The 17,250-nt window shown below is 36.3% G+C and overlaps 1 long non-coding RNA gene across 2 annotated transcripts; it reads left to right on the top strand.

Moving 5' to 3' along the window:
* Positions 1-8,434: 8,434 nt before the first annotated feature.
* On the top strand, positions 8,435-11,228 carry LOC110881995. 2 transcript variants are annotated; one of them, XR_004868848.1, is made up of 3 exons: positions 8,435-8,571; positions 9,226-9,310; positions 10,943-11,228. It is a non-coding gene; the product is annotated as an uncharacterized LOC110881995 (long non-coding RNA). The 2 variants fall into 2 exon arrangements; XR_002559963.2 differs by having other exon boundaries at positions 9,246-9,310.
* The last annotated feature ends 6,022 nt before the right edge of the window (positions 11,229-17,250 follow it).

Here is a 17,250-nt window from a genome sequence, read left to right on the forward strand (position 1 = left end):
GGTCAAAACGGTTCGCGTCGAAACGGTTCGTGTCGAAACGGTACGGGTCGAAACGGTTCGCATCGAAACGGTTCGCGTCGAAATGGTACGGGTCGAAACGGTTCGCGTCGAAACGGTACGCGTTGAAACGGTTCGTGTCGAAACGGTTCGCGTCGAAATGGCACGTGTCGAAACAGTTCCCGTCGAAACAGTTCAATTCAAAACGGTACGGGTCGAAACCGTTGGCGTCGAAACCGTTCGCGTCGAAACGGTACGAGTCGAAACCGTTCGCGTCGAAATGATATGGATCAAAACGACTCAGATCGAAACTAGTATCGATTGAAACGGTACGGGTTGAAACGGTGCGAGTCGAAACGGTCGAGGATTCCAATGAATTTACTTTAGTTCTTTCACATTTAGGAAGGATTTTGAATTTTGAATTCCTATAGCAAAAGGAATTCAAGCGTAATTCCAATTCCATTTCCATTATCAACCAAACACGTAAAGATTGGAATTGGGATTTCAATTCCATCAAATTCTGTGAACCAAACATCTTAAAAGATGGAATTCAAATTCCAATTCCCTTAAATTACATTGAATTTCTGCGAACCAAACGCCCCCTTAGACTTCTCTGACTTAGCACTTATCGAGAGATAGATTAATATGTATTTATGTGTTTCTGACTTTGTTATACGATGCTTTTTGAATCTAAAGCCTGAACAAGCCTGCTTTGTTGGTTAACTCGAATTTGTATGTCTCTGAATCAATGCATATAGCTATTGTGGCATCTCCTTTTTATTGGTATGGTTGAAGTATGGAAATATTTAACATAAAGTTATTAAAAAAACATTAACAAAGATTTTATATAAAAAAGCAAAAAAAAAAAAAAAACACATTTTTAATATTAAATTTTTTATGTCATTGATTTTAATAGAATGGAAATATGTAATTAGTCATTTAATAAATTCATTAAGGGTAAAATAGCAATTCTATAAAGGTATTTTAAACAAAATGGATAAATATGTAATATATGGAGTTTAGGAAGGTGAAATATGTAACTAAATTAAGGGATTAAGAAAATATGTAATAAAGTTTTTTTAAGAAGGAAAAATATGTAATAAAATTTAGAAATTAAAGAAATATATAATAACTTAATAAGGCTTCTTGAGGCGAAGAAATATGTAAAAATCTTTTTAATTTTTAAGGTGTTTTCAAGGTGTGATAAACGATAGTGACACTGGTGATGAAATGAAAATAAATTAGGAGAAATGCATACCTAAAAGACGAGGGGCTCCCTCCACGTGCTTTTAATCAATGATGCTCCCTATGTAGACTCATCACATTCTCTATGACTATTCATAATTTATATATTATATTACTTTTTTGACCTTTATTACCAACATGATCTTAGGTTATAATCCTAAATCTTAGGGTTATGATTTAAAGTTTAACTAGTATTAAACATCCCCGCGTTGCGGTGGGGGCGAGCACTAATGCCACACTACTATCAGCGACCACCGACAATGAAGTTGCGGTGTTAATGCGAAGAAATTTAACCAAAACGTAAAACATATAATAAAATAACCAAGTTGATTTAGGACTCGCGCGTTACGATGAACCTGTGTCTATTTTTTCTCGTTTGACAGGTTTATTGTAATCTATATATAATATATAATATATATTATTACCCCTATACAAACCATAATGCATACATTACAACAACCATTGCATCAATATGTTGCAAATTATATTTATACAAGATTTTGGCTAAACTAATTAGATTATTATAAATAATAGTAATTTACAAATAAAACAACACAACTTTGAATGGATCAAACCGATTGAATATGGTAAGATAATGAAACCATTATTTGATTAGTGTACAACCACTTAAGCACAATTTACGACCATACATGCATACAAAACATATTCAATTTGGTAAGGTAATGAAACCATTATTATTTGATTTAGGTACAACCACTTAAGCATAACTTACAACCTATATTTAACTAAGGTACAACCACTTAAGCACATGTTACAACCAATGATGTTGTGATTAAGTTATAAAATTATTAAAGTATTTGGGTTAAAAGTAAAATAATAATTAAAGACAAAATAAATTTTAAAGATAAAAAAAAATCAAGTGGGTACAACCATTTTTGCTAAAATTACAACTAATAATGCAACAAAATGTTATAAATAACGTGTATTGATAGGGTACAACCCATTTTATTTTGAAAATTACAACTAATAATGCTAAAATTACAACTAATAATAATGTGTGGAGAGGTGTGTGAAGTAGAATCACACAATCCATTTTATTTTGAAAAACCCCCAAAGACTAGGGTACAACCAACCATTACCTAAACTTGTTGCTTAATTATAGTTTTTAATTTATTTTACTCATGAGATAATTGGTTGTTAGAAATCATTTTACCTGGTCATCATAGGTTTTTAGAGGCTAAGGGGTTGTTTGGTAGCCTCTTAATAACCATTCAGATGCTACCTCTTAATGATTTAAAAACTCTGAATGAATAAGAGGTAACCTTAAATCTGAATGGTTAAGAGGTAACCTCTGAATGGTAAATCATCACATCTCACATTCTTCAACTTTCTCACTGGTAAAATTCTTAATGGTTCCATTAAGAGGTAGCCTCTTAATGACCATTCAGAGGTTACCAAACAGCCCCTAATTGTCTATATATTTCCAACGTATACAATCTAAGTTTGATGATGTCGGCCGATAACAGGAAAAGCATATGGTTGGCTAGGGGTGGCGGCTAGCTTTATCTTTCTTAATTTTTTTTTCACAAAATAGGTATCACCATGCCATTGGTTGAAATGGGCGGTCGTTTCTTCCTCATTGAACCAACCATTTTATTATTTTATACACACTTTAAAATTACGTTTTCGTCATGCAATAATGTTTCTCTCCCATTGGTTCAAATGGGCGGCTAGCAATACCTATTAGAACACCCAGTTTATTATTTTATATTCACTTTAAAATTACGTTTTTGATCCCCGTTAAATACGGTTTTGTCTCAACTTCAAAATACATTTACCCTTTTGCCCCGAGCTAAAAAATACGATTTCGCCCTCGGTAAAAAAATACGCTTTTACCCTCAGCCAAAATTACGTTTTCGTCCCAGTTCAAAATAAAATTTTCTTCCCCCCCCCCCCGGCTTAAAATTACGAATTTACACAACTTTATTATTTTATACCTACTTTAACATTACAGTTTTGCCCACAATTTAAAATTACGTATTTGCCCCCAGTTCAAAATAAATTTATGCTTTTGCACCCAGCTAAAATTTACGAATTTTCCTTCGGTTCAAAATTACGATATCACCCTCAATTTAAAATTACGTTTTTCCCCCAGTGCAAAATAAAATTATGGTTTCGCGCTAGCTAAAAATTAGGATTTTACCCTCGAAAAAATTTGACTTTTCCGCCAAGTAAAAATAAAAATATGACTTTGCCCCCAGCTAAAAATTGTATCAAAAAGCTGTCTAATTAACACTCTTTTTACTTTTTATGTCTAGCAAAACTACAGTATTGTTTTTTTAATTGGTTGAGAATAATTCAGACATCGCCCCGCAACGCTGGCGGGGTGCATCACCTAGTTAAAAACAAAACACAACGAACAGTGTTTTTGAAATATAATAATATAATAAAGTTTTAATATTATAAAATTGTTATTTTATTTACTTTTTAAGCTTATAAGTTTGGTGTTAACCTATACTTGTATAGAAAATACCAGTTCGTTATCGGTACATGAAGGTAAAAACCAGCACCGGCCTGATACATAAAACGCTAAAAGTCGGTACCCAATTGAGTTTGATAGTCTTTTAGTTCGATGAGTTTGGTACTGCTACCCAGTACCATTTACTCATCCCTGATCACAGGTACCGTACGAACAACAACGGTATCGTACAACTTTTTTTTAGTTTCAGGGGTAGGAATGAGCTCGGTGCCAACTGATACCCCGGTTATGGCATCGATATATGAAGATAAAAACCGGTAGCGAACAGGTACCAGGAACACCAAACGTCAGCACCTAACTGGTACTTAGGTTCTTTCGGTTCAGGAAATTGGGTACCGGTACCCATTACTATTTGCTCATCTCTAACTACGGGTTTCTACCGAACAACATCATTACCATACAACTTTTTTAGTTGATTTTCTTTCGGTTATTTTTTAGTGTCTTTTTCTACATTTTCTTTCAAATATTATGATATAATAAAGTTTTAATATTATAAAATTGTTATTTTCTTTACTTTTTAAGCTTATAAGTTTGGTGTTAACCCGTACTTGTATCGAAAATACCAGTTCGTTATCGGTACATGAAGGTAAAAACCAGCACCAGCCTGATACATAAAACGCTAAAAGTCGGTACCCGATCGAGTTTGATAGTCTTTTAGTTCGACAAGTTTGGTACTGCTACCCAGTACCATTGGCTCATCCCTGATCACAGGTACCGTACGAACAACAACGGTATCGTACAACTTTTTTTAGTTTCAGGGGTAGGAATGAGCTCGTTGCCAACTAATACCCCGGTTACGGTATCGGTATATGAAGATAAAAACCGGTAGTGAACCGGTACCAGGAACGCCAAACGTCAGCACCTAACTGGTACTTAGGTTCTTTCGGTTCAGGAAATTCGGTACCGGTACCCATTACTATTTGCTCATCTCTAACTACGGGTTTCTACCGAACAACATCATTACCATACAACTTTTTTAGTTGATTTTCTTTCGGTTATTTTTTAGTGTTTTTTTCTACATTTTCTTTGAAATATTATGATACAATAAAGTTTTAATATTATAAAATTGTTATTTTCTTTACTTTTTAAGCTTATAAGTTTGGTGTTAACACGTACTTGTATCGAAAATAGCAGTTCGTTATCGGTACATGAAGGTAAAAACCAGCACCAGCCTGATACATAAAACGCTAAAAGTCGGTACCGGATTGAGTTTGATAGTCTTTTTGTTCGATAAGTTTGGTACTGCTACCCAATACCATTTGCTCATCCCTGATCACAGGTACCGTACGAACAACAACGGTATCGTACAACTTTTTTTTAGTTTCAGGGGTAGGGATGAGCTCGGTGCCAACTGATACCCCGGTTACGGTAACGGTATATGAAGATAAAAACCGGTACCAAACCGGTACCAGGAACGCCAAACGTCAGCAGCACCTAACTGGTACTTAGGTTCTTTCGGTTCAGGAAATTCGGTACCGGTACCCATTACTATTTGCTCATCTCTAACTACGGGTTTCTACCGAACAACATCATTACCATACAACTTTTTTAGTTGATTTTCTTTCGGTTATTTTTTAGTGTTTTTTTCTACATTTTCTTTGAAATATTATGATATAATAAAGTTTTAATATTATAAAATTGTTATTTTCTTTACTTTTTAAGCTTATAAGTTTGGTGTTAACCTGTACTTGTATCGAAAATAGCAGTTCGTTATCGGTACATGAAGGTAAAAACCTGCACCAGCCTGATACATAAAACGCTAAAAGTCGGTACCGGATTGAGTTTGATAGTCTTTTAGTTCGATAAGTTTGGTACTGCTACCCAGTACCATTTGCTCATCCCTGATCACAGGTACCGTACGAACAACAACGGTATCGTACAACTTTTTTTTAGTTTTAGGGGTAGGGATGAGCTCGGTGCCAACTGATACCCCGGTTACGGTAACGGTATATGAAGATAAAAACCGGTAGCAAACCGGTACCAGGAACGCCAAACGCCAGTACCTAACTGGTACTTAGGTTCTTTCGGTTCAGGAAATTCGGTACCAGTACCCATTACTATTTGCTCATCTCTGACTACTGGTTTCTACCGAACAACATCATTACCATACAACTTTTTTAGTTGATTTTCTTTCGGTTATTTTTTAGTGTTTTTTTCTACATTTTCTTTGAAATATTATGATATAAAAAAGTTTTAATATTATAAAATTGTTATTTTCTTTACTTTTTAAGCTTATAAGTTTGGTGTTAAGCCGTACTTGTATCGAAAATACCAGTTCGTTATCGGTACATGAAGGTAAAAACCAGCTCCAGCCTGATACATAAAACGCTAAAAGTCGGTACCGGATTGAGTTTGATAGTCTTTTAGTTCGATAAGTTTGGTACTGCTACCCAGTACCATTTGTTCATCCCTGATCACAGGTACCGTACGAACAACAACGGTATCGTACAACTTTTTTTTTAGTTTCAGGGGTAGGGATGAGCTCGGTGCCGTACAACTTTTTTTTTAGTTTCAGGGGTAGGGATGAGCTCGGTGCTAGCTGATACCCCGGTTACGGTAACGGTATATGAAGATAAAAACCGGTAGCGAACCGGTACCAGGAACGCCAAACGCCAGTACCTAACTGGTACTTAGGTTCTTTCGGTTCAGGAAATTCGGTACAAGTACCCATTACTATTTGCTCATCTCTGACTACTGGTTTCTACCGAACAACATCATTACCATACAACTTTTTTAGTTGATTTTCTTTCGGTTATTTTTTAGTGTTTTTTTCTACATTTTTTTGTAAATATTATGATATAGTAAAGTTTTAATATTATAAAATTGTTATTTTCTTTACTTTTTAAGCTTATAAGTTTGGTGTTAACCCGTACTTGTATCGAAAATACCAGTTCGTTATCGGTACATGAAGGTAAAAACCAGCACCAGCCTGATACATAAAACGCTAAAAGTCGGTACCGGATTGAGTTTGATAGTCTTTCAGTTCGATAAGTTTGGTACTGCTACCCAGTACCATTTGTTCATCCCTGATCACAGGTACCGTACGAACAACAACGGTATCGTACAACTTCTTTTTTAGTTTCAGGGGTAGGGATGAGCTCGATGCCAACTGATACCCCGGTTACGGTAACGGTATATGAAGATAAAAACCGGTAGCGAACCGGTACCAGGAACGCCAAACGCCAGTACCTAACTGGTACTTAGGTTCTTTCGGTTCAGGAAATTCGGTACCGGTACCCATTACTATTTGCTCATCTCTAACTACTGGTTTCTACCGAACAACATCATTACCATACAACTTTTTTAGTTGATTTTCTTTCGGTTATTTTTTAGTGTTTTTTTCTACATTTTTTTGTAAATATTATGATATAATAAAGTTTTAATATTATAAAATTGTTTTTTTCTTTACTTTTTAAGCTTATAAGTTGGGTGTTAACCCGTACTTGTATCGAAAATACCAGTTCGTTATCGGTACATGAAGGTAAAAACCAGCACCAGCATGATACATAAAACGCTAAAAGTCGGTACCGGATTGAGTTTGATAGTCTTTTAGTTCGATAATTTTGGTACTGCTACCCAGTACCATTTGTTCATTCCTGATCACAGGTACCGTACGAACAACAACGGTATCGTACAACTTTTTTTTAGTTTCAGAGGGTAGGGATGAGCTCGGTGCCAACTGATACCCCGGTTACGGTAACGGTATATGAAGATAAAAATCGGTAGCGAACCGGTACCAGGAACGCCAAACGCCAGTACCTAACTGGTACTTAGGTTCTTTCGGTTCAGGAAATTCGGTACCAGTACCCATTACTATTTGCTCATCTCTGACTACTGGTTTCTACCGAACAACATCATTACCATACAACTTTTTTAGTTGATTTTCTTTCGGTTATTTTTTAGTGTTTTTTTTCTAAATTTTCTTTTTATTCTTTTTAGCAGTTCCATATGCAACACGCCCTCATAGTGATTTCAAACACATATAAACACAGACTAAATAACAAAAGAAGTTCGCCGCAACGCGACAACTGTTTTTATACCTAGTTTCATTAAAACTACTAACAAAAAGCTAGAAAAAGAAAACAACAAAAATTGCATTAAAATCTACATTAATATTTCTAAATCAAAGTCTTAAATGAGAGCTATTTTTATCTGTATATAAAAGATTTAATATCTTCCACCATTTTAAATACAATTATTTATCTTATTGAAAAAAAATTAACATTTCTTGATTTCCAGATGCATCAACATACCACAATGTAACACTCTAAAAACGGGTTTGGTAATTTAAACCAAGTTAATTGAGATAAGCGGATAAATTACCATTAGTAGTAAAAGTTAACCCGTTAAACATTAGGACTTAATTAAATAAACGTAATACTAAACAAAAATGAATAAATGTTTTATAAGATAAAAGTTTATAAAAGGTTTGGCCCACCGGGACGTAAATTAAGTTGGGTAGTGGCATCCCTGAACTTAGTAAATAGAATTATGATATTCCTTTTATAATTGACATGAGGTACATTACTAGAAATATTAACCTATTTAATGTTGCCGGTTGTGGAGGTGAGTTATAAATAAACTGAATACAACTAAACTATAGGGGCTAAAAGGGGTAATGAACAAAAGATATGGGTATTTAATTGATGAAAACACACACGCAAGTGTGTGTGTGTGTGTCTGTCGTGAGTTAGAAGGAGAGAGAAAGGAAGAACCCCTTGCAACTTTCAAGCACAAAATATAGAAATCAAGAGTGAAATCAAGTGGATTTTGATTGCATGTTTGAAGGTTCTAGCTCTCTAACATCATCTAAACCTACAAATCACAAGGTATGTGATGATTTTGTGTATGAAGAGTTTTTTTTTTTATGTTACTTGGGTTTTGATGAAATGATAAAATTGAAGTTGTTGGGATGTTTATAATCATCACACTTGCTAGAATATGTGATATACTTAGACCATTTTGAGATTTACGTATATACTCATACATGTCATAAAGTGGGTTTTGGTGATATGATGAAATTGGTGTTGTTTTGATATTCATGATCATCATACGTGCTTGTATGTGTGAGCTACCTTGAACATATTAAGAGTTTGATTTAAGTGTTTATACATGCCATGAAATGTGTTTTTAACATGAAAATGAACTTATGATTAATTGGTAAAAAGGATGGACTAGAGTATCTTAGTTGAAAGTTCATGTTAGCTTGATGTTAAGTGCATGAACTTGTAGAATTCAAAGAAACGTGTGATTTTGTATGGAGAGTTAGTTAATATGATAGCTTAAAAATGATGCCTACCAAGTATATGATAAAATGCTTAAATTGGTTTTATTGAACTGTTAGTGCATATAAATATAAATTGACAGTTTGACTTTTGACCTATAAAAAGGAATTGATAAGAAAAATGTTATAGAGATCCATAAGAGGGATGGTCATGGTATATGATGACTAATCTAAGCATCTTGTGGATATTGTATAATAGTTTGACTCTTGACAAGCTAGGTGGAACCTTGGAAAGGAATGGGTCAAGCGGGTCAAAAGCGCGAGAAAGCATGAACGTACGCAAGGTAAGTAAAGCTTACACTTCTTAAATAGAACATCTACATATGTAATGGGTTAAAAATCAGGTGAATTTTTAAATAAGACATTCTGACACGAACCGATACGGGTCAAACGAATAAAATGGTAAGAAACCATATTTTGGTAGTAAACAATGAGTATTGAAAGGATACTCTATGGTGTAAGCCATAACGGGTAAAAATAGCATCATGGTAATTTGATCACATGTTGACAAATAAACAATAAGTTTTGAAAAGGATACTTTATGGCGTAAGCCATAATAGGTTAAACGAGTAAAATAAAGAATTTTGGAAACGTGACCATATGGTGTAAACCATGACGGGCCAAACAAATAAAATAACGAGTTTTGGAAATTTGACTATATGGTGTAAACCATGACGGGTCAAACGAGTAAAATAACGAATTTTGGAAACGTGACCATATGGTGTAACCATAAAAGGTCAAATGGGTATGGTGGTAAGTAAATACCTTTTTGGCAATAAACAATGCTTGGTTATATCTAAATGAAAAAAAAGAGTAAGCCAAGAAACGGGTAAAAAGGTCATTTGGGTAAACGAGTCAAATGGTGATGTTATCACCATTTGAAAATAACATTTAACGCTTTATTGTTGAGTTTCGTGCTTACAAGTAAGCATAACTTAAGGGCATGTATTGCCACGAACTAGAAAATAGAATCGCAAGGTATTGCTAACAGGTCATTGCCTTAACTGGTTGACCTGCGCCAGGTATGTGTAATGGGTTGAACTCTTGGTGAGGGCTTATGGTCCGACTAGAGTTGGCTGAGTCAAGGGTGGACACTACATTTCCTCAAGTGAGGGATACCTAGTATTTGGGTAAAACGGCCATTAGAGCGGAGAACATGTTTATGACGCGACAATATGACTAAATGGGATAACAAGTTAAAAGTGCCCACTAGTTTTAATCTAAACCTTCAAAGGTCTTTCGGCTGTAAGAAAGGCTAAAATTAACTAAAATGCCCCTGGATAATAAATCGGGCAAATTATATTTAAGGGTAGATTAAAAATGAGCTTTATAATTGGGTAGACCCTTTTGGTAACGTAAAAGAGGGAGACCTAATCCTTTTGGCTTAATGCCTCCTAACGGGTCGTTTTGGATAAAACTCTATATCGGAAGAAATTTTATGAAAAGTTAAACTTTGTCTAATGTAACCAACCACAATTGAGTTATGGTTGATGGGAATAATTTGAACATTGGTAAGAAAGTAAGTGGCACAATGTACAATACGAAATGCCTCCTAACGGGTCAGTCAAGTAAATAACCGTAAACTGACCGAATGATTTAAAAAGCTAAATGATCTAGGTTCAGGTCATGGGTTTGAACCTATAATTATGGGGGAAAGTCCTAAACATGATAAACTTGAAGTTGAGTCAAGTTAGGTGCGAAAACTGTGAAATTTTGACAAAATTTTATGTAGGGGTTAAAACTGCCAGTTCTGGAAAGTTACTAGAAACAGGCCTTCTTCACGCCACATGAAGGAGCGTATGTGTCCTCTCGCGTGGCGCGACATGCCCTATTTCAGCAAATTCGTTTTCTTTCGTTGTTTTGATTCCCAATATTACTATAACTTAAACACTAATTGTTTTTAGTATTTATGGTAGGCTTTTTCAAAAGAGGGAAACAAGCGGAAGGACCACCCAGCTCGCGAAGAACTGAACACTCCTATACTGCATTTTTTCCGCCAGAGAATCCTTTCGGGAACATTTAAGCATGTTCATGCATGGCAAAGCTTTCGAGTTTAAAACCTTTATAATGTAAAACAAGTGTAATAATTGGTTATGCCGATTCGTCGGGTTATCTATCAACCGAGACTGTTTGATATACAAAAAAAAAAATCTAGGACCTAATCTTTCAAACTTGTAAGTTATTTGGTCTTAACGGGATAGAATGTTAACATAAAAATAACCCATTCAAATTCTTTTTTCTTCCGCCATCTTGGAGTTTGAAAGGGTATGGTCTAAAGTGGCGTGCATGGCCATGCACGTACAGGACCATACCCACGATTCATAAACAAACATTCAGCAGACCTTAGAGTTCTCCTTCATGGAAACACCCACATGTGCGCACGGTGACAGCTCACATAAAGGATAAATGGAACACACGAAAACAACATGCAACCTATCGAGTTGTAGCAGGCTCTGCTATTGCAATCCCAACGATGGAAGAATCACGCAGGGGACAACAAGTACAAAAGGACAAACATGTGGCACCATTAAGTTATCGCCAGGCGCTGCTCCATGATTTCAACTAATGGCTAAGGAGAATCCCAACAGAAAGTACACTTAGGCCATGACGTGTACCTAATCATATTGCACCAAGCCGCTTCCACCTTTACAAACACTACATGGCGTGTCAGAGGGGACCACGTGGATGCTCTTCGATAGTGGCGTCCGATCCAGAGCCCACCAACCCACATTCTTCTTCTTATCCTTCGGCAATAAGTACCAAATTCCTCCAAAGGCTTAAGGATCCTAATTTCTACCATCTCACTATTGGACCTACAAAAGAACAAATGATATCTGTTGGTCCATGCATTCAAGCCCAGAAGAACAGATGATAAGGAAAGCCAAAACTGGTTCAGAACAGTTGATCATCATAAGCAGAGCTTGTTCAAGACTTCCTCCTTGACAGTGGTTTTCTAGCATCCGATAGACTCCAAGCACTGATCATCCAAACAACTGATAGCCAAAGTACTGATGAAGAATAAAGACTGAAGCTCTATCTACTGATGTCACCCAAGCACTGTTGAAGACCAAAGCACTACCCATTCAAAGGACTGATCACCCAATGAAGAAAGCACTGATGCTCAACATCAGTGCTTAGACTACAACAATGGAAAGTTGAATCAGTGGTTTATGTAATCAGTGTCTAATTGTAATCAGTGTTTATATGTAATAAGGTTTAGAGTTTGTTAGGAGGTTAGATGTCACTTTCATGGTGACGTCAGCAAAGATGCTCAGTGGTTTCGTCTGTACTATAAATAGAATAGTACTCTGTACTGTTCCATTAGCTCTTTCTTCACAAGTCATCTTGTACTAACAAATCACTGAGCGCAGGCTGAGGAGGAGTCTAGTGCATGCATGCATAAGTTGAATCTTGTAATAGATACAATCATTTGACTTAATGAAATCATGTTTGCTTATAGCTATTCTTCCTTGATTGTGTGATCAAAGTTTATTTCCATATTCCATTGCACTTCAATTCTCTGTTTCATCATTCATTCTAATTAAACTACACAATCTAAGAAACTCATATCCTAACAAATGGTATCAGAGCTCGGACAGTCAAATTCAATCTAACAATCAATTTGACGTAAAAGTTCAGCTCAAATTTATTGATACTCAATATTGTTCGTATCAGTTGATAAAAACAGAGTAAAAAGGTAATCACGTACAAAGTTGATTATTCTAAAAACTTTTGTAAAAATCAACCAAGACGGCATCACAATCACACGACACGCACAACACCTGGACTCTTTTCAAACCACCGATGCTTGTCAGATCCGAGTACAGTATCTGGCAAAGTTGGATGGGTCATGTCCTGGTACAACAAAATACCGGCTGTTGGAAGTTAGTCATCTATGGACCACATGTTCCACAGGTGCCTAGTACTGAAGATCCCAAAGGTTTTGTGCCTAAAAGCCCTGAAAACTATTCAGAACAAGATTTTCAAAAAATTGAACTAGATGCAAAGGCTTTTAGCATAGTAGCCTCAGCTCTTCCAAATGACATTTATGCTGGACTGTTACACTGTAACAGTGCCAAAGAGCTGTGGGATGGTCTAAAAGAATAGTTCGGTGGAACAGAAGAGGTGATAGAAAATAACAGGGAGGTTTTGAATCAACAGTATGAAACATTTTGCCATGTGAAAGGAGAATCACTAACACAACAGTTTTTTACGTTTTAGTTGTCTCATTAGTGAATTGAAACTTGTTAATGTTGAATTTGCAAAATCAACTCTAAATAGTGGGTTTCTAAGGTCACTTTCTGAAAAATGGGACACAATTGCTTTTGTAACCAGAAATTCCGATGGATTCAAAGAACTAAGTCTGACTCAACTTCATGGTCGACTCCTCACTTATGAGAGAGAGTTGAACCAGAAAAAGAAGTTACAAGAGTCTGGGAAGGTTTCTGATGACTATACATTTGGTAGTACAACACTTCTTGGTCAAGAGGATTCTGGTAGTAGTAAGGATCAGAGTTATGATCATTACATTGACATAACTGCTGGTGGAGCTTTTAATAACTCTGATTCTTACTCAACTAACTATGCTTTCATAGCTAGTAGTGAAAACCAGAGTTCTAACAACTTATCGGAACTCAATGATCTCCAGCATTTTGATCCCACTGATCTGGAGGAAATGGACATATTGCATCAATTGGCACTGCTGAGTGTAAGAACCAGCAAGTTTTATAAAAGAACAGGGAGAAAATTTCCAGGGTTACATGGGAATTTGAAAGTTGGGTTGGATAAATCCAAGTTAAAGTGCTACAAGTGTAACAGGCTAGGAAACTTTGCTAGAGAATGTAGAACCCAAAACAATGGGCCAATCATAACACATCCTAGCCCTAGACCTCAAAACACACAAAAACATTGTGCACTATTACCAAAATACCCCTGTTGCTCATGTAAACACTGCTCATTATGCACACAATATGTTCAAACCACTGTTCCTCAAATACAGTATGTCCAAGCCCCAGTTTCTCATGTTCAAGTGCAACAACCTGCACAACATGTTGCACAAACATCTGCTCCAGCAGAGGCCAGTCAACAAAGTTTCTTTACCCAAGGCTTTGTTGATTGGAGTAGCATGCCTGATGAATTAACTGATGAAAACTTTGCTCTATTTGCTAAAAATGATATTCCTGTTGATGAATTATGTTTTGTAGCATTAGAGTCAATACCTGAAGGGTTGGAAACTGAAGAAGGAGAATCCAGTGCTGAAACAGTGGATGAGATTGCTGAAGTAGTGGTTACTGCTGTTGTTGGTGAACAACTGATGGAAAAGGAAAACAAACAACTGTTAGAACCTCTTGCTGACCCATGGTGTAAGGAAGAAGAGAAGGAGAACAACAATGCTTGGGAGAATGTTTGTGATTGTGCCATGATGGCTGCAGCTAAGGTACACCACAATCTCCACCACCAGACAACGGATATGAAGTTGTAATTCCACAACAAAAATTCACATCCATCACCAGAGCAGCAGATGTTCAAAACAGCTGTCAAAGCTCACCCACTGCTGCATCAACAGTTGTTGACCAAAGTAGCCTTTCAACCTCTGCCACCATATCTTCAACCACTGTTGATAAAAATCTACCAACATTGGATAAAAATCAACATTGTGCCATACCCATTCCTCCTATTCCTCCACTTCCATTTCAAACAGATGTTGGATCATCAAAGTCACCAACAGATGTTAGCTCAGATGATTCACATCTTCAGCCGTCACCATTTAGTGCCATTATTCCATACAACGGAGATTTAATCTTCCTAAAGTCCCATCCACCAGATCAAATCATTGGCAACATAAATGAAGGGGTTCTTACCAGAAGTCAATCCCAAAACATTTGACATTTTGCTGGCTTTCTATCATTCCATCAACCAGTCAAGTACCAAGAGGCACTGAAAGACAACAGTTGGGTAGAAGCTATGCAAGAAGAGCTCCAACAGTTTAAAAGACAACAAGTATGGGAACTTGTACCACTGCTAGAGGGTGTGAGTCCTATTGGCACAAAGTGGGTCTTCAAAAATAAAACTGATGAAAGGGGCATTGTTGTCAAGAATAAAGTTAGGCTTGTGGTTCAAGGTTTCAGACAGGAAGAGGGCATTGACTATGATGAAACTTTTTCCCCTGTAGCAAGATTGGAAGCTATTAGACTGTTCTTGGCCTTTGCTGTCAACCACAACATCAAGGTGTTTCAGATGGATATCAAATGTCCATTCCTCTATGGTAAGATTCAAGAAGAGGTATATGTTTGTCAACCTCCTAGTTTTGAGGATCCATTTAATCCAAATCATGTCTACAAGCTAAACAAAGCCTTGTATGGCCTGAAACAAGCACCTAGAGCCTGGTATGAAACTTTTTCAACTTTTCTAATCGCTATTGGCTTCACTAGAGGCAAAATTGACAAAACACTGTTTTTAAAATGGAGAGGAAAAGATTTGATGATTGTCCAGATTTATGTAGATGACATCATTTTTGGAAGCACATGTAACAAAATGTGTGAAGAGTTCAGAAAATTCATGAAAGCTGAGTTTGAAATGAGTGCAATGGGTGAACTACAGTGCTTACTTGGTCTCCAAGTAAAGCAACTACAAAATGGTACTTTCATTCATCAAAGCAAATATGCTAAAGAACGTTTAAACAAATATGAGATGAATGATTGCAAACCATGTAGTACACCCATGGCAACCACCAAGCTAGTCATGACTGATGAAAAGAATGATTTGGTTGATCAAACCTTATATAGAAGCATGATTGGGTCCTTATTGTACATAACTGCATCTAGGCCAGACATCATGTTTACAACATGTGTTTGTGCAAGATCCCAATCAGCCCCTAGGAAGTCTAACCTCATAGCTGTGAAAAGGATATTCAGATACATAAAAAGTGCTCCCACACTTGGTATCTGGTACCCTGCTAACCGGAACGTTAAGCTTTCAGCCTCAGTTTTTTCGGATAATGACTTTGCTAGATGTAACACAACAAGGAAGTCCACATCAGGAGGGTGCCAATTTCTAGGTGATTGCTTAGTATCTTGGCAAAGCAAAAAGTAAGCAACTATTTCAACATCCACTGATAAGGCAGAATATGTTGTTGCTGCAAGCTGCACAGCCCAATTGCTACGGCTTCAAAATCAACTGCTGGATATTGGTATCACTGCTTTAAAGACACCCCTCATGTTGGATAGTCATGCAGCAGAAAATATCATCAAAAATCCAGTTTCACATTCAACCACCAAGCACATTGACATCAGACATCACTTTGTGAGGGATTGCTATGAAAAAGGTTTGATTTCTTTGCATCATGTTCCAACTAAGGATCAGCTGGAAGATGTGCTAACAAAAGCATTAGACACATCCATCTTTGAAAACTTGATCTCTAGAATTGGCATGCTTAACATGGAATAACAAGCAAAATCTTGTTTTTCTATGAATAAAGCATCAAAATGTTTTCAGAAAATAAAAAATCCTCCTTAAAAATAGTTAAAAATGAAAGTTTTCATTAATCCTTAAAAGTCTGTTATAACCACTGTTTGGTTCAAACATATGATTGTTGAAAATTATCCACTGCTGAAAGACAACCTCTGTTTCTTCATTTTGCTTGATAAATCACTATTGACCAAACATCAGTGTTTTAATCACTGATGGCTATCCACTGATAGTTAAAATCAGCCACTATTCTCATTTTCACTGCTGTCAACCACTGATATTGTCCATCAGTGGTATCTGTCACACCCCTAAAATACCACACGCGGGAACCCCCGCGAGACATGTGACGTACCAGGATCCAGAAACTAATCACATTGAACTATAATAAATATTTAAATAAAACATTCCATTCATTTCATAATATAATTCCATGTCACAAGTTAAAACCAAAGTAACATTCAGCGGAAGCATAATGTAAAACGTTATTCAACTGTTTAAAAACAAGAGTTTAAAGCCCACGAAACATGTGTCCAAGAGTCTCGACCCATGACCACTCCAGCACTCCCAGATAGCAAGTCCATAACCAATAATCTAACGACCTGTAAGCATGCAGACAAGTATGTCAGACGATGCTGGTGAGTTCAAAGTTTGTTAACATGTTTTAGTTACCAGATATAAGTATAAAACATTTCTAAGATTGATGTTGTTAATAACTCGATTAGCGCCGATGGCTCTAGATTATTTGCCATATTCCCCA

Source organism: Helianthus annuus, chromosome 10, assembly GCF_002127325.2.
Source record: "Helianthus annuus cultivar XRQ/B chromosome 10, HanXRQr2.0-SUNRISE, whole genome shotgun sequence".
NCBI classification, from domain to species: Eukaryota; Viridiplantae; Streptophyta; class Magnoliopsida; order Asterales; family Asteraceae; genus Helianthus; species Helianthus annuus.